Source organism: Eschrichtius robustus, chromosome 8 (assembly GCF_028021215.1).
Source record: "Eschrichtius robustus isolate mEscRob2 chromosome 8, mEscRob2.pri, whole genome shotgun sequence".
Classification (NCBI taxonomy): Eukaryota; Metazoa; Chordata; class Mammalia; order Artiodactyla; family Eschrichtiidae; genus Eschrichtius; species Eschrichtius robustus.
The window spans coordinates 111,749,540-111,773,641 of NC_090831.1; the positions used below are offsets into that span (position 1 = coordinate 111,749,540).

At 39.6% G+C, this 24,102-nt stretch overlaps 1 long non-coding RNA gene across 4 annotated transcripts in view; it reads right to left on the reverse strand.

Annotated features, from left to right (window-relative positions):
* LOC137768569 (uncharacterized) overlaps positions 1-24,102 on the reverse strand; it is a 61,892-nt gene that overhangs the window by 35,460 nt on the left and 2,330 nt on the right. For 3 of the 4 annotated variants that reach the window (XR_011074765.1, XR_011074762.1, XR_011074761.1), the window contains exon 2: positions 188-320. This is a non-coding gene — a long non-coding RNA (uncharacterized lncRNA). Of the gene's footprint in view, positions 1-187; positions 321-4,081; positions 4,169-24,102 lie in introns of those variants that run through there. The other variant, XR_011074764.1, reaches the window with a different exon arrangement.

Below are 24,102 nucleotides of genomic sequence, written 5' to 3' on the forward strand. Positions count from 1 at the left end.
GGAGGCTGGGACCACCTGAAGTTCTTAAAACCTTGTGGCATTTCCCTTAGATTCCTTCTAGAAGAGTATGGCTCCTCCTCCAGAAATCATGTTTCCGGATAGTCTGGAAAACCTGCAGTTATTTTGAGTCCATTGTCCCATTTCCATGAAAGTGTTTGCAAATATTCCGCTCCTCAGGAAGTCTTACCCTTACGATTTAATCAGCCTGATTCTGCAGTCCTGACATTTCTGCTTGCAGCAGGGCTGAGCTGGGAAGACCATCCGTGAGGAGGGCAGCCTCCCAGACACTTGTCTCTCCCTGGATTCCTGACTTGTGTCATCTGGAATGAAAAGAAATAACAGCCAGCACTGCACTTTGATGTACTGGTGCTTTTACTCATTCTCTTCTCTGCCTTTAGTGCTCCTACTCCACTTAGGGAGACCCTGCTCACCCTTTGAGACTTGCCCAAATGCCTTGTGCTCTGTGAAGGCCACCCTGGAACCACAGAATTGTTTTCTTCAACATTCCCACAGAACTTGTGCACTTCTGTTGAAGGACTTATTAAATTTTATTATAGCTTATTATGTATTTGTCTTACCTGAAACACTCCAGAGGAAGTATTATTCATGTGTGAATCACCAGCACTTAGTCTAGAAGCTAGCTCAATAGACGTTTTTGGCATAAACTAAAGAAAGCAGTATCTTAGAAAACCTACAGTAACCAAACTCAAGAGTCTCTTGAAAACATACAACTGCTCTTATTCAACGTCATCTATTTTGGATTTCAAGCCATTGGAATTTGGCAAGGAACAAAGTAACGTAGAAATTAGTGTGTCCTCTATGAGTAAAGAGTTCAGTAAGTGTTTGCTGATTTGCTGTTATGGTCAGAGGAGAACTTCTCTCCAGGAGATGAAAAGGGCAATGTCACCCCCAGCACTGCAAGCTTCTTGAACACGAGGGAGGGAGAGTCTTCCTATTTTGGATTAAAATTTAGCAAAGGCTTTCCAGAATTAGCCACCGAAGAAGCACCCTGAGCCATCTTTCCTTTATCTGGTCACTGAAGAAAGCTAAAATGTTTACCACAGATGGTGTTCAAAGTGATGTTATCACTCTATGGTCTATCCAAATGCCTCCTCCCATCATATTTGGTTTGGAGTTTTACCTGGAGTTTTATATATTTGAAAATATTCAGAATGAGTCCTCAGTTGCCAAAGAAAACTGGGCTGTGCTCTAAACTTATATGTGAACATGCTCCATAGAAAAGATGAAAACATCCAAGTGAACAGAAGCTGAGGGCATGAATCAAAGAGGAAGGTTTGGATAGGTAAGTATGTGTGTTCCCATGGGAACACACAGCTGCTGCCAACAAAAACCATGGGAAAAGGCTACAGACTCTCCCTATGATTCAGGCTAAAAACAAGTTTGTAAAGAAGTTAAAATACGTGTGAATCATTTCCTTTCTCATCCACCACAATCATTACTATCAAGTCAAAAGCTGTCCTAGCATCATACGGAAAACCAGCCTGTTGTGACAACTGGAGATGTTTGCACTAAATAATCTCCCCACCAAGAAACCCAACAGCTTCTAATATCCACCACATAACATCGAAATGGCCTTCACCTATTAAGACCCTCACGATCTGGCAGTACAACCTCTAACCCACTTAATTCATGACTGCTTCTCCATTTTGATCAAGATGGTCTCCTCACTACCCCCTACAGACTACCCCATGTATCATGTTTATTCATAACTCCAAACTTTACTCTTACTGTCTCCCAGTGCATTTTCCTTTTTCTTTATTCAAACCGACTTATTCAAGTCCAGTCCCAGTATCATCTGAACTACATGGTTTGTCATGACTGCAAACTATATTGGTACCTCTCTACTCTGAATTTCTATACTGTCCCTCGACAGCTAGAATCCCAAGCTAATGTTTCTTTTGAAATTAACTTATCATTTATAAACACTCATTGGCTTCACACACTGTGCTGGCAGCATAACGGAGATTTCTTGCAGATCTTCTAGCCGTTTTCTTTGCTGGGCTCAGCATTTTAAACAATTCTTTCCTTCCCAAAGATGACCAAGATAACTAAGGACTTTTTGCTCCTTTTCAATACTATGCAAGGGAAGCACTTTTTCCCCTCTCCTTGGGCTAAGAAAGATTAGTGGATTCTAAACTGGTGAGAGCTGTTAGAATCTTCAACTTTAACCCCTTCCAAATTGAATAAACCTCAGTTAAAGTACAAATTAGTCACTAATTAAGGAAAGCCTGTGTAGATAAGAAAGTATTCATTTTGGATCCTTTGACCTCTTTTTGGCTATCCAGATTGTGGAATCACAAACAGGGATATTCAGTGGGATGTGCTGATTCTCAGCCCAGGATTCAGAATGAGAGTAATTCTTTTGGGATCTGAACCTTGCAAGAAAAAAAAAAAAATGGACAAGGCTAGATTCAGGTCTCAAGTCTGGCAATCCCAGTTTAGTCATGAGCAGATAATGGAACCTCCATAACAACAACATTTGCTTAATATTTGAAACCTCCAAATGCCTCTATTTCTAGGGCAATATCATCTCTGTAATAAGAAACTTTCTAGATGCCAAGAAATTTAGCCTATTTTAAAAAGTCACTCTAGTTCACCCGTGATGAATGAGAGGAAAACTGAAACCAAAATTCTCCTCACTTTAACTGAACAAATTGTAGCCTGCCTTTGAGTGACTTTCCTGTAGTTTACCTGCTGTGGTAGATTATTGTCAAAAATATTTACACCTTCTCCCTTTCACCCCTTGACTCTGGGCTTGGCCATGTGACTTGCTTTGGCAGATGTGACATAAACAGGGGCTTGAAATGTGCTTGAGTGGTTGGGCTTGCCTCTTGTACCTCTGTCTTCACCATGAGAAGAGCATGTCTTAATTAGTCATCCATCTAAGGAGGGTGAAGAGCCACTGCCCAGCTGACCTGCAGCTTTGTGAGATTAAACGATTATTATTCTAAGGTACTGAGCTTTGGGGTGGTTTGTTACACAGAATTTGGGGGGCCACAGCTAACTGATATATATATACCAATAGCTAAATAAATGACCAGATTTTCCCCAATTCTGTTTCAGTTCCCAGAAAATACCATTCTTGACCCTAAAAGATGCAAGTATATTTTTCTATGAGCTTCTAGATCAAATGGCACAGTGTGCTGCAGACAAACACGTCTATTTTTCTTCTATTTTTTTTCTAAATTTCTGACATCGTTTCCCTCTGAGCATTGGGAGTGCTCAGAGGGAAATGTGATGTCCCTATTTGCACAGGTACTTACTTGATTCCAGGCTCAGAGAAATGATTGCGATCCCTAAATCTGTCACTGTGTCATGGACTGCAGAAAACTTGAAGGTCGGAGGCTATGTTAGCCAGGGGCTCAGCAAGAAATAGAGAGCATACCCAACTTTACTGTGTAGAGGCTTTTCAATAAAGGAACTATTTATAGAGATATAGGCAGAGTTAGAGGAGCCAGCGAGGGATGTTGAGACTCCCCCAGAGACTCGGGACAGAGGGGGCTGTTGTAATCCCCGGCCTGAACAGCAGGGGGAGTCAACCCTATTTCCAGAGCCTGGTTGACAGCTGGAGTCAAGAGGGGACTGCCCAACCACAGCTGTAGTTCTGGTGATGAGGCCACTGATAGAACCACACTGAGGCAGTGAGTGAGCGGGAGGGAATAAACACCCTGGCATCTCTCTCCTCCTACAATCTGGTCTACTGTTGGTGCCTCCCACTGGTCAGAGGATGACACAGTTCACATAGGCCAGCCTCCCAGTACAAAGAACAGAGCAGAGGAGAACAGAGAATGGATCTGGGGAGGCTCAAACGATAACCAGAATAGATGTTTATTAACGCCTGCCCCAGTTTCCTCTGGAAAGAAGACATGGGTGGGGAAGGGAGGACGAGAAAGGTGTTATGTTTACAAGGATACTGGTTACAGAAAGCGTACAAAGTCTTTCATTGTGAATTGATGAGCAAAGAGATGGAGAATTAGAAAATCTGGGACTGGACCAGTAGGTATCCTTGCACTGCACTATGTTGACTCAAGGATTTCTTTGAAAGTATTATGACACAAACCTGTGGCACTAGGAGTTTTTTTCTTCTTCTTCTTCATATAAACCATAGAGTATATGTACTTCAATTAAACATGAAATTAGAATAAGGTTCAGTCCTTATCAGGTAGCAATTACACTGTTAAAAAAAAACAGTGAAATTAATATTAAATTACCTGGAAGACAAATATTCGAAGCAGGCTACGGAACTAAGCTTCAGGCCTGAATCTCTGGATTTGGGATTGGGATTGAAGAAGAAATATTTTAATGGCTGGGGAGTAAAATTTATCTTGGTGCTAGAAGATTTCTAGCATCTTGGGCTATGGGACCCTGATGTTGTTTCAATTTTGTGATACTCTTACGATTCTTGACCTATAAAAATATTAAGTGGAGCTGTTTACCAAACTTAACTCATGGCACATCCATAAACCTAAACTTGCCAGAATATTTTAGTTGTCGTTGTGTTCATGTTTTTGAAGGAAGAGAGCGTGGAGGGCAAAGAATGCTGAGGACTCCTGGTCCACACATACATACATGCCTATACATGCACCAGCGTCAGCCATCTCTCTTCCTTCAGCAAAGTTATCCTCGCTTTCCATTTTTGTTTCCAAAAATGGGCAAAGGTGAGTAAAACCAAAACATCAATACGTTAAGAATGTCTTTTATTATACACAGAAGTATCTTAATATGCTGAGAAATAATATACATTATACGAATTTGCTTTGAGAAAGCAAGTAGCTAACTATCCATCTGAACTCAAATATGTGGGACAGACTTCCTTGGTTTGGGGATTATTCCTTAAGCTCGATCTTTACCTGAAAAGAATTCTCTAACAATAATACTGAAGGGATAACACCAGGTAAACTCGAAGCGAATTCTAGGTCTTTAGGATTGCTGGATGTGAAGTGAAGCATTTAAACTGTTAGAAGATTTATTAACAGTATGTTCATTATTTATTTATTTATTTGGCTGTGTTGGGTCTTCGTTGCTGCGCGTGGGCTTTCTCTAGTTGCGGCGAGCAGGGGCTACTCACTCTTTCATTGCGGTGCATGGGCTTCTCATTGCAGTGGCTTCTCTTGCTGCAGAGCACGGGCTCTAGGGCACGCGGGCTTCAGTAGTTATGGCTCGCGGGCTCTAGAGCGCAGGCTCAGTAGTTGTGGCGCACGGGCTTAGTTGCTCCGTGGCATTTGGAATCTTCCCGGACCAGGGCTCGAACCCGTGTCTCCTGAACTGGCAGGCAGATTCTTAATCACTGCGTCACCAGGGAAGTCCCAATATGTTCATTCTAATATTATTAGTTTGCTTGATATTAAACTAGCCTAGAATAGGTTTCTCCAGAACAGACCCTGAGACTAGGATTGAGGCTAGTTTATTTGGAAGATGATCTCCAGAAGCATTGGTAGGGGAGGGGGCAGTGAGCCAGGGAAGGGAAGGTAGCCAGAGGAGGATGCATTCACAAGTATGTTACTACCATGGGGAACTGGGGCTCATTTCTATTGTGCAACCCTGGGAGGTGGTGGAGAGCACACCTGAGAATTGTCCCACCTCAAGGATGAGAAAGATGGAGAATTTAGCTACTAACTCCCATCTGTCATGGGAGCAGTTCCCAAGGATGTTAACTCCCTGGCACTTCCAGTCAGCTTGGCACCCAGCATGCTCGTATGGTCAGAGAAGCTCTCAGGCTAAGGGATGCAGGTACTGGCAATAGAAAGCTATCAGTGTACAGGAATCAGTATCCTGTACAGTACAGGAATACTGAGTGCCAAGGGGATGTGAGTGGTGCCAAAAGTATCTACTTCAGAGGCATAACTGATTATAAACGCACTATTTAAGCTTCCTGTTAATGGGAGGAAACCAAAAGGCCAGAGCAACCAAGGGTGGCAAGATAAGGAAAGCATAAACTGTAATCTTTGTGATAGCAGCCCTACTTTCTTCCCACACAGATCCTTGCATGTCTCTCCTCAACCCCCAGGCAGTCACTGAAGGTCAGGCTAAGAGAGGCTTGAGAAAATTTCTGCTTGTCTTCATAGAAGACATTGGAAACAGGTCAGAGGAGGAGCTTTACAGAGCACAGCCAGCAACACAATGCAGTGCCTTTCTCGTCAATGGGAACTTCGTGCCTATATTCCAAGAAAATAATATTTCTTTCTCATGCTGTAAATTTTTTATACATCTTTATTGGAGTATAATTGCTCTACAATGTTGTGTTAGTTTTTGCTGTACAACAAAGTGAATCAGCTATATGCATACATATATTCCCATATCCCCTCCCTCTTGAGCCTCCCTCCCACCCTCCCTATCCCAAAGGATATATTGGGATATATATCCCACCCCTCTAGGTCATCACAAAGCACCAAGCTGGAGGAATCAGGCTCCTTGACTTCAGACTATACTACAAAGCTACAGAAATCAAGACAGTATGGTACTGGCACAAAAACAGAAACACAGATCAATGGAACAGCATAGAAAGCCCAGAGATAGACCCACGCACATACGGTCACCTTATTTTTGATAAAGGAGGCAAGAATATACAATGGAGAAAAGACAGCCTCTTCAATAAGTGGTGCTGGGAAAACTGGACAGCTACATGTAAAAGAATGAAATTGGAACACTCCCTAACACCATACACAAAAATAAACTCAAAATGGATTAAAGGCCTAAATGTAAGGCCAGACACTATAAAACTCTTAGAGGAAAACATAGGCAGAACACTCTATGACATAAATCACAGCAAAATCCTTTTTGACCCACCTCTTAGAGAAATGGAAATAAAAACAAAAATAAACAAATGGGACCTAACGAAACTTAAAAGATTTTGCACAGCAAAAGAAAACATAAACAAGACGAAAAGACAACCCTCAGAATGGAAGAAAATATTTGCAAATGAAGCAACTGACAAAGGATTAATCTCCAAATTTACAAGCAGCTCATGCAACTCAATATCAAAAAAACAAACAACCCAATCCAAAAATGGGCAGAAGACCTAAATAGACATTTCTCCAAAGAAGATACACAGATTGCCAACAAACACATGAAAGAATGCTCAACATCACTAATCATTAGAGAAATGCAAATCAAAACTACAATGAGGTATCACCTCACACCAGTCAGAATGGCCATCATCAAAAAATCTACAAACAGTAAATGCTGGAGAGGGTGTGGAGAAAAGGGAACCCTCTTGCACTGTTGGTGGGAATGTAAATTGATACAGCCACTATGGAGAACAGTATGGAGGTTCCTTAAAAAACTAAAAATAGGGGCTTCCCTGGTGGCGCAGTGGTTGAGAGTCTGCCTGCCAATGCAGGGGACACGGGTTCGAGCCCTGGTCTGGGAAGATTCCACATGCCGCGGAGCGGCTGGGCCCGTGAGCCACAATTGCTGAGCCTGTGCGTCTGGAGCCTGTGCTCCGCAACAAGAGAGGCCGCGATAGTGAGAGGCCCGTGCACCGCGATGAAGAGTGGCCCCCGCTTGCCACAACTGGAGAAAGCCCTCGCATAGAAACGAAGACCCAACACAGCCATAAATAAATAAATAAAATAAATTAAAAAAAAAAAACAAAAAACTAAAAATAGAACTACCATATGATCCAGCAATCCCACTACTGGGCATACACCCTGAGAAAACCATTATTCAAAAAGAGTCATGTACCACAACGTTCACTGCACCTCTATTTACAATAGCCAGAACATGGAAGCAACCTAAGTGTCCATCGACAGATGAATGGATAAAGAAGATGTGGCCCATATATACAATGGAATATTACTCAGCCATAAAAAGAAACGAAATTGAGTTATTTGTAGTGAGGTGGATGGACCTAGAGTCTGTCATACACGGTGAAGTAAGTCAGAAAGATAAAAACAAATACCGTATGCTAATGCATATATATGGAATCTAAAAAAAAAAAAAATGGTTCTGAAGAACCTAGGGGCAGGACAGGAATAAAGACGCAGATGTAGAGAATGGACTTGAGGACACAGGGATGGGTAAGGGTAAGCTGGGACGAAGTGAGAGAGTAGCATTGACATATACACACTACCAAATGTAAAATAGATAGCTAGTGGGAAGCAGCCACATAGCACAGGGAGATCATCTCGGTGCTTTGTGACCACCTAGAGGGGTGGGATAGGGAGGGTGGGAGGGAGACGCAAGAGGGAGGAGATATGGGGGTATATGTATATGTATAGCTGATTCACTTTGTTATAAAGCAGAAACTAACACACCATTGTAAAGCAATTATACTCCAATAAAGATGTGAAATAAATATGCTTAATATATCATCACTTCTCATCATTTTCTGTTTTAAAACAGATTACTGCCAATGCCATGGGTGGTTCATAGAGTTTACATTAAATTTCCTTAATCTCAATGCAATGCATTTGTGTGTATATGTGTAAGTGTGTGAAGTCAGGGGTTTCTGTAGACTTAGAGTGAATTAAAGATTTCTTTTTTAGGAAAAAATTTACAGATAAGGGAGCTGAAACCAGGAGAAATGAAGTGACTTGTCCAAGGTAACAAGGTGTAAGACCACCACTCAGACCTTCTGATTTCCTCAAATTGAAGTAGACTATTTGGCAATGTGCATGGATATGAAATGCTTTCCATTAGCTACATCCATACTGAATAACTCAAGATAACTTTATCTTGGCAATTCACTGAATACTATACAAATACACAACTGTTCAAAAGGTTCCCAGTGCACTAGTAGAAATATTTTGCCCCATGGAGATTCCAATACTGGAACAGGGTGATATCTTCAAAAGATTTTGAAAAATACTGCCAATTCACCACTTGCAGATGCTTGTGGATACAGTTATTAGAGTCAATACTGAACTGCTCAAGACCCTTTCTTCTCTTTATTTTCTCTTCTTACCCATATCTTTACTTGGGTGTCACCACATGCTCTTTACACTAGTTTTTTCAAGTGGTGGGTTTAATCTGTTTAGTGGGTCATGAAATCAACTTAAGTGGGACACAATCAGCATTTTAAAAAATGAAATTAATTAGATTAGAAAATATCAGCATATAACACAGCAAGCATTATTTTATGAAATTTTTGTTTCAGTCATATATGTATGTGTGTGCACTGGGTGGCAATTTTCTAACTGGATTACAGTCAAAAGCACTTGAAAGTCAATGGCTCTCACAGGATCTCATAAGGACTTTAAAATGCTTTAACTGATTACCCCTTTCTCAACTCACATGTTGTGTTGGGTACTATTTTTTTTTTTTTATAGTAATCTTTTATTTATTTATTATATTTATTTTTGGCTGTGTTGGGTCTTCGTTTCTGTGCGAGGGCTTCCTCTACTTGTGGCAAGCGGGGGCCACTCTTCATCGCGGTGTGCGGGCCTCTTCACTATCTCGGCCTCTCTTGTTGCGGAGCACAGGCTCCAGACGCGCAGGCTCAGTAGTTGTGGCTCACGGGCCTAGTTGCTCCGTGGCATGTGGGATCTTCCCAGACCAGGGCTCGAACCCGTGTCCCCTGCATTAGCAGGCAGATTCTCAACCACTGTGCCACCAGGGAAGCCCCCAAGTGTTGGGTACTATTTTTATCTCATTTTTAGAGTAACACAAATAATCATTTATCACAATATACAATGTCTGGATTTACCCACGTTTGCTAATTACATCTGTGAACTTCTTTTTTTTTTTTTTTTAATTTTTATTGTTCCAGGCCCTTGGGGTACATCAACAAACCTTTATGGAGCTTAAATTCTAAAGGTGGGGGTTAGACATTCTAGGGGAAGGGGGATGGGAAAGCCATTAAACAAGATGAAGAGGATTTTTTTTTTTAATTTATTTATTTTATTTATGGCTGTGTTGGGTCTTCGTTTCTGTGCGAGGGCTTTCTCCAGTTGCGGCAAGCGGGGCCACTCTTCATCGCGGTGCGCGGGCCTCTCACTATCACGGCCTCTCTTGTTGCGGAGCACAGGCTCCAGACGCGCAGTCTCAGCAGTTGTGGCGCACGGGCTTAGCTGCTCCGCGGCATGTGGGATCTTCCCAGACCAGGGCTCGAACCCGTGTCCCCTGCATTGGCAGGCAGATTCTCAACCACTGCGCCACCAGGGAAGCCCCTGTAAACTTTTTTTACTACAGTGAAACTCACATAAAATTCACAGTTTTAACCATTTTACAGTGTACAATTCAGTGGCATTTAGTACATTCACAATGATGTGCAACCATCATCACTATCTGGTTCCAGAACATTTTCACTACCCCAAAAGGAAAATCCATGCCAGTTAAGCAGTTACTCTCCATTCCTTCCTCTCCCCAGCCTCTGGCAACCAGTAACCTGATGTCTCTATGGATTTGCCTACTCTGGACATTTCAAATGCAATCATACAATATGTGACCTTTTGTGTCTGCCTTCTTTCACTTAGCATGTGTTTGAGATTCATCCATATTGCAGCAAGCATCAGTACTTAATTCCTTTTTTGTGAATAATGTTTTATTGTATGGATATACCAGATCTATTTATCCATCATCCATTGATGGACATTTGGGTTGTTTTTACCTTTTGGCTATTGTGATTAATGTTGTTATGAACATTTGTGTCCAATTATCTGTTGGAATAGCTGTCTTCAGTTCTGGGGGTTACATACCTAGGAATGGAATTGCTGGGTCATATGGTAATTCTTCGTTTAACTTTTTGAAGAACTACCAAACATTTTTCCACAGTGGCTGCACCATTTAAAATTTCCACCAGCAATGTACAAGGGTTCCAATGTATCCACATCCTCACCAATACTTGTTTTTTTTTTTTAATTTTCATTGGAGTCTAGTTGATTTACAATGTTGTGTTAGTTTCAGGTGTACAACAAAGTGAATCAGTTATATATATACATATATCCACCCTTTTAAAGATTCTTTTCCCATATAGGTCATTACAGAGTATTAAGTAGAGTTTCCTGTACTATACAGTAGGTCCTTATTAATTATCTATTTTATATATAGTAGTGTGTATATGTCAATCCCAATCTCCCGATTTATCCCTCCCCGCTTTCCCCCTGATAACCATAAGTTTGTTTTCTATATCTGTGATGTTTATTTATTTATTTACTTTTGGCTGCTTTGGGTCTTCGTTGCTGCATGCAGGCTTCTTCTAGTTGTAGCTAGCAGGGGCTACTCTGTGGTGCACGGGCTTCTAATCATGGTGGCTTCTCTTGTTGCAGAGCATGGACTCTAGGTGTGCAGACTTCTGCAGCACGCGGGCTCAGTAGTTGCGGCACGTGGGTCCTAGAGTGTGCGGGCTTCAGTAGTTGCGGTGCATGGGCTCAGTAGCTGCGGCGCACAGGCTCACTAGTTGCAGCACGCGGGCTCGAGGGCTCAGTAGCTGTGGCGCACGGGCTTAGTTGCTCCGCGGCATGTAGGATCTTCCTGGACCAGGGATCAAACCCGTGTCTCCTGCATTGGCAGGTGGATTCTTAACCACTGCGCCACCAGGGGAGTCCCTGTGATATTTATTTTTATTTAAAAAATAATCATAGCCATTCTACTGGGCATGAAGTGGTATCTCATTGCAGTTTTGATTTGCATTTCCCTAATGACTAATGATGCTGAATATCTTTTCATGTGCTTGTTGGCCATTTGCACATCCTCTTTAGAAAAATATCTATTCAACTCATTTGCTCACTTTTTGATTGTCTTTTTGTTGTTGAGTTGTACAAGTTCTTTATAAATTCTGGATACTAGACACATCATTTATATAATTTGCAAATAATAGCTCCCACTCTGTGGTTGTCTTTTCACTTTCTTGATAATGTCCTTTGATGCACAAAATTTTTTAATTTTGATGAAGTCCAGTATATTTTCTCTTTTGTTGCTTGTGCGCTTGGTGTCATATCTAAGAAACCATTGCCAACTCCAAGATTATGAAGATTTACCCCTATGTTTTCTTCCAAAGGTGTTATGGTTTTAACTCTCACATTTAGGTCTTTGATCCATTTTGAGTTAATTTTTGTATGTGGTGTAAGATAAGGGTCCAACTTCATTCTTTTGCATGTGGGTATCCTGAACTTGATTTTAGAATCATTTTTCTTCTTTCTAAAGTGCATTCTTTTAAAAGTTCCTTTAGGGAAGGTTTCTTTAGGGAAGGTTTCTTGGAGGTAAATTCAATCTATGTCAGTCTGACTATGTCTTTGTTTCCCTTGTCCTTGAAAAAAAGTTTTGCTAAACCTACAAATCTAGGTTGATGGTTATTTTCTCTTCAGAACTTTGAAGCTATCATTCTACTGTGTTGTGGATTCCATAGCTGCTATTGAGAACCTGATATCTACTTGTTGTCCTTTGTAAATTATCTACCTTTTTCCTCTGCCTGTTTTTAAGATCTTCTCTGTCTTTGATATTCTTTGGTTTTACTAAAATATATCTGGGTATGACTTTCTTTTTATGCATCTATTCTGTCTTGGACTCTTGTCTGTGGATTCATGTCCTTTCATCAGTTTTGGGAAATTCTCAGCCTTTGTGTCTTCAAATATTGCCTTTTTTTTCTATTTTCTCCTTCTGGAACTCCAATTAGATGTGTTATATTTTCTCATTATATCTTCCATGTAGCTGACCTCTCTTTCAAATTTACTGCCTTGTCTTTATGCATTATATCTGAGCATTTCCTTCAGATTTAATTCTCTCTTCACCTGCATATATTCTGCTGTTTACTTCATCCACTGAGTTATTAATTTCAATAATTATATTTTATTTATAAAGGTTCTAATTTTTTGAAATCTGCCTTTTTTTTGAATTTTATTTTATTTATTTTTTTATACAGCAGGTTCTTATTAGTTATCCATTTTATACATGTTAGCGTATGTGTGTCAATCCCAATCTCTCAATTCAACCCACCACCATCCCCCCCGCACCCCGCAACTTTCCCCCGTTGGTGTCCATACGTTTGTTCTCTACATCTGTGTCTCTATTTCTCCACTTTGCAGAAATCCCAAGGCTTAATTTTCTAATCCCAGTGCTGGTATTGACATTTTTCCCTCAAGGCAATCCTAGCCTTTTCATTTGTTTAAACTGCTCATCATTCCAAATTTAGTTGTTTTCATTTTCCATTTTTGGCACATGCGGATACCACTTATTTCTTGTATGTCAGTGATGTATTAAAACTATGCTTGAAACTTATCCAGGTTCTAGTCATCTAGTAGTGGGAGAGTCATTCTGTCTAGTCCATCATAATCTCAGCTGTGAAAAGCATTAGAAAAAGTTTAATCTATATCAGTTGAAGGTTGTAACTTTGGAAGAAAAAAGAAGTGAGAAACAAATAATAAGCCATGTAGATGTGCTGAATAACAGGATTTGGTTTCTTGGACCATGATTGTATCATGTGTCTTTTTCTGGGGGCTAGAAAGAGAGATAGCAGAACAGATGGAGAAAAGTTAGTTATAAATGGGGCTAAAATGGCTTGAACCAAATTCACCCTAAAGAGCAAAAAAGAAAAATGTCATCTTATAACTGACTACTTAAAATAAGTCACATTTTCATGAAATGATATGCTTCTTGAGAATAAAGACTATATTTCTCCCATACTACGCAGGGCCCCAACATAGGATAAGTACTTATGTACTCTGTGGGATCCAAGACTGCTATATTAAAAAGATCTTTAAAGGTTATGTAGTTTAACATCTTAAATTTACAGACAAATAACTTGGATAACAGTTTTAAGCAATTTATCCTGAGGTCACACAGCTAGTATAGCAGATCGTGGGGGTAGACCCCAAATCTCCTGACTCCAGGCCATTCTTGTGTATTATACCACACTGTATCACTGAATTGAGTCAATATGAATTGTTCAAGTGTGTGGCACTGCATACCAAAAAGAAGGGGGAAAATCCTCTCTTTGAACTAGTTGTTTTTCTTATTTTCCTTTTACAGAACTGATGACTTCATACATAACCTTGTTTGCTGAGAGAAGCACATATTTTCTATGAATATAAATACTCTATTGTATATTTTTAAAAAATAGTTTGCACCGTAAGGCCAAATTTTTAAAAAATTTTTTTGGTAATAGTTCAACTCCTAATCTCAGTGGTTAAGGATACTGCCCAGGAGTAAGCAAGAAATAGAACTTCAGTTAGAGATCAGGAAAGAGCTGATTTGTGCATAAGAATCAAGGTGTCTCAGACAGAGACATAAATAGCAAAGAGGTGAAGAGGGAAAGAAAGAGCTGTACATGTGTGAGGCAGTCAGGCTGGGACCTAAAATTCTAAAAGATGGATATGCTTAGCTGATTTGGGGGAAGTTTTGAAGAGGTGAAGACTCAGTGTACACTGTCTTTGTCTATTTTCTACCTCCCTTCATGGTGAGACTGAGTAGAACTGAACTGGAGTTTCCTTAGCGATTCTTTAGTAAAAGGCTGCCACATGGTCGAGGGTTTGCTTTTAGCACTATGAACTCTCATTTGACCATTAGGTGCTCAGTTGTTTTACACAATACTAGGAATCCAAGAGAACATGTACAGGGCATCTTAATTTCCTTCCCCAGTAACACAAATGAGTTATGGAGGCAGGGTGGGGAGGATGTATAGGATAGATGCAGCTGCGCTGAGTTGAGCAAGGACCCATGAAGGACAGGTGTATGTATATATAGGTGAGGAGAGCTAGAGATGTAAGTAACATAATGACAACTCTGGATGTCCAAGAATAGACATAAGACTGTCCCACAGCTCACAGCCAGGATTTGTTACAGATCATCTAGAAAGAAACTACCCCTGTTTTACTACTTAAATAGTCCCATTGGGCCACTGATGGATATAGCAGGGAATGATAAAAGATGGGGCAGATACACACAGAGAGAGTGTGGTTAGAGTGGATATGGGGGGACTAGTCAGGAGGTAACTGCAGCCAAAGTGAAATGATACCAACTTGAATAACAAAAGGGTTATAAGTACAGTCAAAAAGATATCTGAATGTTCTAAGAGAACACTACATAAAATGTTGGTGCCGTAAACTTGAAAGAAATGGATGATTACATAGGAAACACAAATTACAAAAATTGACTTAAGAAGAAAAAGAAAACCTCAGTAGACTGGGTTGCACCAGGGGTGAGAGGTGGGGTTGAAGGGGTAAAAAGTATGTAAAAATGTCTACCCTCTAAAAAGTTCCAAGCTAGAATGATTAATCAAAAGAATGCTATCAAACACCCAGGGGACTTCCCTGGTGGTCCAGTGGCTAAGACTTTGCACTCCCAATGCAGGGGGCCCTGGTTCTATCCCTGGTCGGGGAACTAGATCCCACATGCCTTAACTAAAAGATCCCACATGCCGCAACTAAGACCCGACACAGCCAAATAAATTAATTAATTTTTTTTTTTTAAAAAGAAAAAACATTCAGAGTGCAGGTAATATCTGTGATATTCACATTATTCCAAAGCATCAGAAAAGAAGGCATTTTCCCAATTCATCTTACAAGGTTAGAATAACCTCGGGACCAAAATCTTGCCAAGAATCATTCAAAACTGTAGAACAGCCTCTTAAAAAATATAAACTAAAAATTATAAATAAAATATATAACAACTGATTCTAATGGCATATTTGTAAACCACAGTGCACCCAAATATGCTTTACTTCAGAAATTAAAAGATAGTTAAATACTAGAATATCTATAAAGTGATCAACCAATGACTTTTATTAATAGAAGATTTTAAAAAGCAGAAGGTCAGGAACCAGTCATTATAGCAGAAATCAGAGGCTGAAGAAGCAGCCAGGGGGTCCAGTCAAAACAGGTGAAGAGGATTATTCCAAGCAAACAGCAGGGACAGTGAGAAAACTAAAGTATACAGGTTGAGTCTGTAAATTAGACATTTGGTGATCTTTCCTGTTGTTTTTTCTTTTTCCCTTAGGGGTCCTTCAACTACAACAGGAAGATCCTTCCTAGCACAAATAATTCAAGCTGTTTAGTATTCCCCATGAGGCTCCCATTGGTGTGCTACCAGTACAGCTGGAATTTTTAAAAAATTAGTAATATCTAATAAAATCACAGATTTCTTTGTGAAGTTGGCTGGTGATGAGAAGTCATATTAGCCCAGAGATTATACCCGTGAGATGTTAAGATCCCTAAGGAGAACTCAGTTTATCAACAAACATTTGGGTTAGATGTCGAGAGTGGGCTTTGGCTACAGGTGGCCCTGAGGAGGCAATCTGCCCTCGTCACTCACTTGGTGACCTTGGGTCATTTACTTCAACTCTCGGAGTCTATATTCCCATCTGTAAAATGGAGATAATGTGACATATCTCTCAGGGTTGTTATGAGAATTAAATGAGATAATGAAAATGAAGAAGTTAGAACAAAGTCTGGCCCATAGTAAGGCATAGTAGCCCTTATCTTATATTGATTATTATTGTATTTGTTGAAAATGAGGCCAATCGCCAACCCCTTCATCACACGTGCTTTCTCCTCTGACCACCGGAGAGCACATCAACATTGCCCTTCCCAAGTGAGAAATGCCCTTAAGTTCTGCAGCCTGAGACCTCAGAAATGCTCGGGTTAAGCCACTCTTCATGAATTTTGTCAGAAGAGCAAACCAACCTTCTTGAAAGGCATAAGCAAAATATCTGTTTTCCTCCTGATATGTTAGTTCAGCAAGGAGTGGGCAGGATATAAGTTAGTGATTGAATATAAAATTATATATAAATATCGAGATACACTAGGTTTCTGGCATTAGGAAGCAAGGTAATTTGAGGTATTAACTCTTTTTCTTTTATATTTTAGAATACGTTATTACTTCTTTGAAGTACTATTCTATACATATTTCATTTTTTCCTCAAAATAACACTGTGAAGTACACGGGACAAAGTACATTTTACCTATTTAACTGGTGTGAAAATTGAGGCTCTGGAAAGTTTAGTGACTCATTCAAAGCCAAAGAGATATTTGGTGTCAGAATCTGAACTACCACCCAGATCTTAAGACATCATGTACAGGAATGCTCTTTTGTTTCTTTCTTTCCCTCCCTCTGTCCTTCCCTTTTTATTTCTTTCCCTCCCTTCTTTTCTTCTTTTCTCTTCTTTCCCTTCCCCCAGCTCCTCCCCCTCTTTCTTCATTATGCAATATTTCACATATACATATGTCTGATCTAAATAAAATGAATGCCCATTAACCCACCATTCAGCTTAAAAAATATGATACTACCAATACTTCTGAAGCCCCATGCATTCCACCCCCTACTGTAATCACTATCCTGGATTTTGTAGTTATCATTACCTTTTCTTTCCTGTTTTATCATCTTATCACTTATGCATCCCTACAAATATCTATATTGCTTTATTCTGCATATTGATGAACTTTCTGTAAATGGAATCATACTGTCTGTATTCTTTTTGGCTAATATGCATCTGAGATTCATTCCTGTTGATGTGTATAGCTGTAGCTCATTTTCACTGCTTTAGAATATTCCATTGTATGAATATACTGCACTTTATTCATCTGTTCTCCTCCTGATGGGCGTTTGGGTTGTTTTCAGTTATGTGTTATTCTAAACAAAACTGCATACAACTCCAGTTGCACATGTGCAAGAGTTCTTCCAGTGAAACTACTGATTCATGGAATGTACCTACCTACGCTTTAGTGGCTAATGCCAAATTGTTTTCCAAACTGATTGTACCAATTCCCATAAGCGTATGAATTCCAATTAGTCCCCATTTTCATCAACCTGGAATTGTGAGAAATCTTAGCCTATTTCAAACCTTGTGCTCAGATCTTGGATTCTAAACACCACTCTCTAATAAAAGGAACCAGAGTTCCTTGGGGAAATAGTTGATTCCAGGGCCAAGGCAGGTAATATACAAGATGAGCCTTGAACATCTTTTGCCAGAAAGTAAGAACATGCTCCAAAAACAAAACAAAACACAGGGGCAAAGTAACTCCTAAGTGCCAGAGCTGGAACAATTTGAGCAGCAAAACATATAATTATAGTATTAGATTATAATCCATAAATAAATGAGTTCACACTGATAAAAATAATAAATGAAATAAATAAGTGGTAGAGATGGGACAACTCTTCCTTATGGTAGAACTTGAATGAATAAATGTAAAAGGAAAGAGAAAAATATAAAATCACCATGAAATACCACAATAATAACTGTTGTAGACAAATTGCATCAATAGATGATAAAATTAGTGGGTAAAAGTTTGAGGAGAAACAAAGTTTCATGACTTCAAAATATCTCCCCCAACATACTTATTAATTACAAAGGGAAAGATGTAATTTTATGGTGGAGAAACTTGGCAGAAACCACGTTAACCAAGTGATCAGGGTTAATACCACCAATAATAAAACATATCAAAATCATGAACCCTGTGATACGATGCAGTGAAGAGAACACAATATTTCATGGTATTCTCACCTAAACTGCAGAACCTGAGTTCAATCATGAAAAAACATTAGGCAAACTCAAACTGAGAGACATTTGGCAAAATCATCTACACTCTTCAAGAATATCAAGGTCATGAAGGACAAGGAAAGACTGAGGAGCTATTGCAGACCTCAGGGCACCAAGGATAACTAACAACTAAATGCAATGTGAGATCCTAGATAAGATCTTGGAACAGAAAAGGGACATTAGTGGGAGATTAGTGGCAAAATTTGTATAAGGTCTTCAGTTTAGCTAGTAGTACTGTACCAATGTTAATTTCCTGATTCTGACGACTGTAGTATGCTTATGTCAGATGTTAACATTAGGGGAAGCTGGGTGAAGGATACATGAAACTCTGTACTATTCCGGCAACTTTTCTATCAGTCTAAATTTAGTTCAACATAAATTTTTCACCAGTCCAAGGTTGTAAAATTGGTAACTAAGTATGGAAAGAAATAGGTGTCATAAAGGTAGGAAGTAGACTATCAGCTGTATGCCTGATCAAGTTGTTGGATAACGTAGCTCAAGTATGAGGCAACAATAAGCTTCTTAATACCATCCCCAGACCTAGACAGACTGACTATCCATCCAGACAGGCAGCACTAGACCCTGAGGTCTATCGGGCAAGGGCAGTGGCGTTACAGATAAGATCATTCATGCACTTTCTCTCTGAAACAAGCCAATTGCAGGAATCTGTGTTTCTGTTTCTAAAGCCAGTGTTCTTAAGAAAAAAACAACAGTTTGAGATATAATTTATATACCATAAAATTTACCCATTTTTAGCATATAATCCAAATGAGTTTCAACGAGTTTAATACAATTGTGCAACTATCACCACAATCCAGTTTTGGATTCTGGCTGGAAGTCTACTCATTTCTTAACATTGCTCAGACTTTACCTCTTCCATTATGTATCTATAATTCTCACATCCCTGCCAACTCTTCTCACCCCCAGCCCCTCCCCACGCACACTTAAGAACTCCCCCTCCCCCATCCAAACAAAACACCCTGTGAGTCCTCAATGATTGCACTTGCACATGTATTTGTTGGACCGTGATTCATAGTTCATGAGTTGGTTTCTCTCTTACTGGGCCATGCTCCTTGAGGCCAAAGATCATGTTTCATTTATCTTAATAACTCTTGCTCCTGGCAGAGCTTATGGTAGGCATTAATAATATTGTTAATTCTCTTCCTTCAAAATTTCAAAATTAGGAAGTTTAAGAACTTCTTAATACAATTTCTTAAACATTAGGCAACATTCAATGAATAATTGGTTACTTTTTGGATTGATTTGCTGGTTGGGACCAGACCTGTGCATTTCTGAAGGTTTTACTTATTTTCTCCTTCTTCCTTTTCCTTTTTTTGTTCTTCTTTCTCACCCATTTTAGAGAAGGTAGAGAAGCAACAAAGCATAAAGAAATATATGTGTTAAGGCAAAGAGGAATATATATATATATATATATATATATATATATATATATATATATATATATATATATATAAAAATCAACAGTTACCAGTTTTGGATAAAAAATGAAATATTTACCATAATATTTTGTTAAAAGTTGGTCTGTTATTAATATTTTGCCTAATATAACTGACTTTGAATCTGAGAACATAGGTTCTTTCCTAATGGTCCTAAAAATAATTTTCAACAGTAGGGAAGTTTTAGCAAGCTATAGATGCCTGGCCTTTATATAATTGCTTAAAGTTTCGAAGGTGAAGAAATGTAGGTCATTTGGCATTGCAGTTCTCTGCTTCAGCTGTCACTGAATAATCATGGATCACAACAACCGGAGTTTCAGCCCATCATCTCTCCAAGAACCATCAAGTGTTAGAGCCTCTGCCATTACTCATAAGTCTAATAATAGTCTACAGAACACCACGTGTGAGAATAGCCTTTCTTGCTAATTTTTATATCCTGTGGCTACCGACAGGAGACTTACCTGTTCCTCTTATCTGACCTCACAGAGAGATGATGGCAGAGACTAGTTAGGAGACTCAACTGGCATAAAGAGACCGACACTCCAGTGGCCGTAAGTCACTGATGGTTACCAAACTGGTAACAAATTCTGTATTCTCATTATTCTTTACTTGAAAACTCACTAATAAGTGAAGGCAGTCAAACTATTTTCTAAATTTATTTAATAAGGATTCTGTAAGGATTTAAATGGGGAATATAAAGAACTTTGTCTAACTCAAGCTGGAGTAACAGTGTATAGGTAAAGTAGCTTCTCTCTACTAGCTTCTTCTACTAGTACCTAGAAGTAGTTAGAAATGACAGATCTCAAAGCTACCATAGAACATTCTGGTAAAAAAATTCTGGGACCTCAGGTAGCCTCCAAAATGTTTATTATACATGGAAAAGATATTTTATAGGACAGGGCTTAGTTTAGAAGCTGAAAATGATTTCATCTGTAAACAGATTATCTTTTGTCCGCTGTTGTGATTTTTTAAATACTATTTTAGATTTCTTTAATTTATTTTTCCTTGTGTATTTTTTAAACCCTTTAGGCTTCATGTTATCTCAGCTCACTAGCATTTGTGGCCTGGCACCTGTTTTGACTACGTAATCATACGTCTTTCCCTACATAGTGCAGCCCCTGAAGCCTTATCTGCTAGGACCAGCCTTTCGCTGCCCTAGGAGGGCCTCCCAGTTGCTTGCTGTATCTGTTTTTCTCCAGAAGAAAACAAGAGAAAATTAACAAGGTTGATTTTACTCTCTACATAAGAAATTATATTGGGCCCTTAATCTATTGTTGAGACTACTATTAAAGTTAAAATTTACTGAGCTCTTTCCATGTGTTAACTTATTTAAACAATATAGCTTTATGAGGTAGATAACCTTACCATGGCCCATTATACAACAGAAGAAATAAGGCAAGGGTGTTAAAAAAAAAAATTTGCCCAAGATCATATGGTTAGTACTGGACTGGAACCCAGGCGGACTGGCCCCAAAGCCCACACTCTTATCCCCTGCGTTACTGAATTTCCTTTGAACCTCCAAATCATGTTTCCCCCTGCTGGACAACAACTAATCCCCAGGAACACACTTACCTTAGAGATTCAGCCTGGGAATTAGGAAAATTGGGTTCTTATTCTGTGCTTTAACTACCTGGAAAGGAAGAGCATTCTAGGTAGGGAAAATGCTTGTGCCAAGGTCTAATGGCCATAGGGAAGAGGAAAGAAGGCCAGTCCCAGGGGCAGTGGGAAGCTATTGCAGTGTTTCAAGCTGGGGGAAGGAGGGGATTAGCTGTACCATGATCACAAAGATCACACTGCCTGGCTAAAAGAGAGCACAGGTGGATTCAGGAAGATTTGTTAGGAAGCTACTGAGAAAATCCATGCAAGAGGTGATGGTAGTTTGGGCTAGGGTGCTGGTATAGTATGGGGGGTGGGGCAGGGAAGATGGAAAAAAGGTATCTTCTTGGGACTTCCCTGGTGGTCCAGTGGTTAAGAATCTGCCTTCCAGTGTAGGGGACACGGGTTCGATCCCTGGTTGGGGAACTAAGATCCCACATGCCCGGGACAACTAACTACTGAGACTTCACGCTCTGGAGCCCCCGTGCCACAACTAGAGAGAAGCCTGCGTGCCGCAACAAAGATCCCATGTGCTGCAACTAAGACCCAGCACAGCCAAATAAATAAATAAATAAATAAATAAATACTAAAAAAAAAAAAAAAAGAGAGAAAAGATATCTTCTTGATTGAAACTGATTCTGATTAGATTATATAGAGAGCCTTGAACAAAACATTCCAGAAATTACACTTCCAAATATGTGTTACTGCCTTCAAAGTGTCATATTGGTAGGTTATACACCCATTTTAATGATGCTGCATGGCTCTAAACAATTTTGTAAAGCCTCTTTTAGAACTTCCTTTAGAACCAGGTTATAACCAAACCAGAAAAACAGACTTATTGCTCTACATATAGTCATACTTTATAAATCCCAAAAGCTAAGGAACTATGTGTAACATTGTTAACTTTATGCAGCTATCCTTTTATGAGTTTGACCTTCCAACGCATATAGTGAGGACACTTTGGTAAGAAAACTAGCAAATGTGGGGGGAGGGGGAACAAAAGCTACGTTGTCTGATTCTTCATCAAAGAATGAGGATATATTCTTTTGGCAAAGAGGGAGCCAACTTGGGAAATCCACAGGCAGAAGAAATCCTTGGACAGTCAGGAGGGAATTTTTTTTTTAAGGGAGCAGGTAACCAATAAACCTTAGGAGACTGACAACAAATTTCTCACAGAAAAAAAAAAAAGAAGAATGAAGTTATAGCCATCGGTTTTTAGAAGAAGTAGGAAGCATGGTAGGGAGAGTTCAGATTTCAGAACCAAGTCAAACTCGGACTCTCTAATTAGCTGTGCAGGTTTGTACAGATTGTCTCTGTGTCTTAGTTTCCTCATCTGTAAATTGGAGACACATATGCCAGGAGTTTTGTGAGGTTTTATTAATTGAGCCCTGATTTCCAACCCCTTCCTCAATTTCTTTCACCTCAATACCTTTTCTTCAGGTTGAAGAGCAGGAAACTCTGTGGGGAGCAGGGGTGAAGGGGCTACCCTACAGGAGCTTTCAGGCTTCCCTGGCTTCAGCTTTCTTAGCTCTGCAATTCCAGGGCACAGAGAAAAGAATGCCTGGCGACTTTATCAGCCTCTCTGCGGAGAAGGCCAGCAGTCAGTACCTTTGGTTCAACAGACATTCCCAGAGCACCCTGTCATTTAAGGAAAGCAGCAGCCCATTTACGTCCCTGAATCCTTGAAAGAAACTGAAACAACCTCAACGCCCAAGAGTAGGAAACTGGTTGAATTGTGAGACATAATACCCAAAGGCACAGTCACCTGATGGAATTGTAATTGAAGAAGAATATTAAATGACATGAGATGTTCATAATGAATTAAGTAAATATTGCCATGAACCAGTATATATACTATGGATTCCCGTCTTTTTAAAATAATTGATTTATAGGGAAAAAATAGAAGGAAATAAAAATTAACAATAAATTCTAAGTGGTAGGAATGTGGGTGTTTAAAATTTTTTCTTTTCTAAGCCTTATGCAATAAACATAATATTTTTAATATAAAGTATAATACATACATCTGATATAGCATTTGAAAAACAACTCCACAGGGAGAAATTATGACAACTTCGTTCACTCCATGATGCTCCACGTTGTACAGTAGGGAAATTTCATGTAGTTCAGACTTCCCAATACCAGAGGCTCCCAGCCCCACAGTGCATCTGTACTCTCTTTGGCATTCACATCTTGACAGTCACCTCTCTGGGTGGCAGCAAGATAACTAAGGAAATTTCTGTCCTATAGCCTCTGCAGGAGGCCAGGTCTCCATGTGAGTAGAGAGCAGGGAAAGGGGAGGAAAGCACAAAGCCCAGACTTTCCTGAGTTCTTAAAACAAGAGTACATGTAAGTAGTTACAACACTTTACATTTATCATTACTGTAGCTGTTAAGAATAACTACCATTTACTGAACACTTTCCTTGTGTACATCCGCATTATCTCATTTAATTTTCACAATGGCCACTTAGGTATTATCCCTATTTCACAGATAAAGACACAGGCTGAGGTCAGACAACGTGCCTAAGTTCCCAGTGCAAGGAAGTAGCAGACGTAAGGTGCTTCAGAGATTGCAAAACTATTTCAAAATGGCCTCAGTTATTCTTTGCACTACTCTGTGA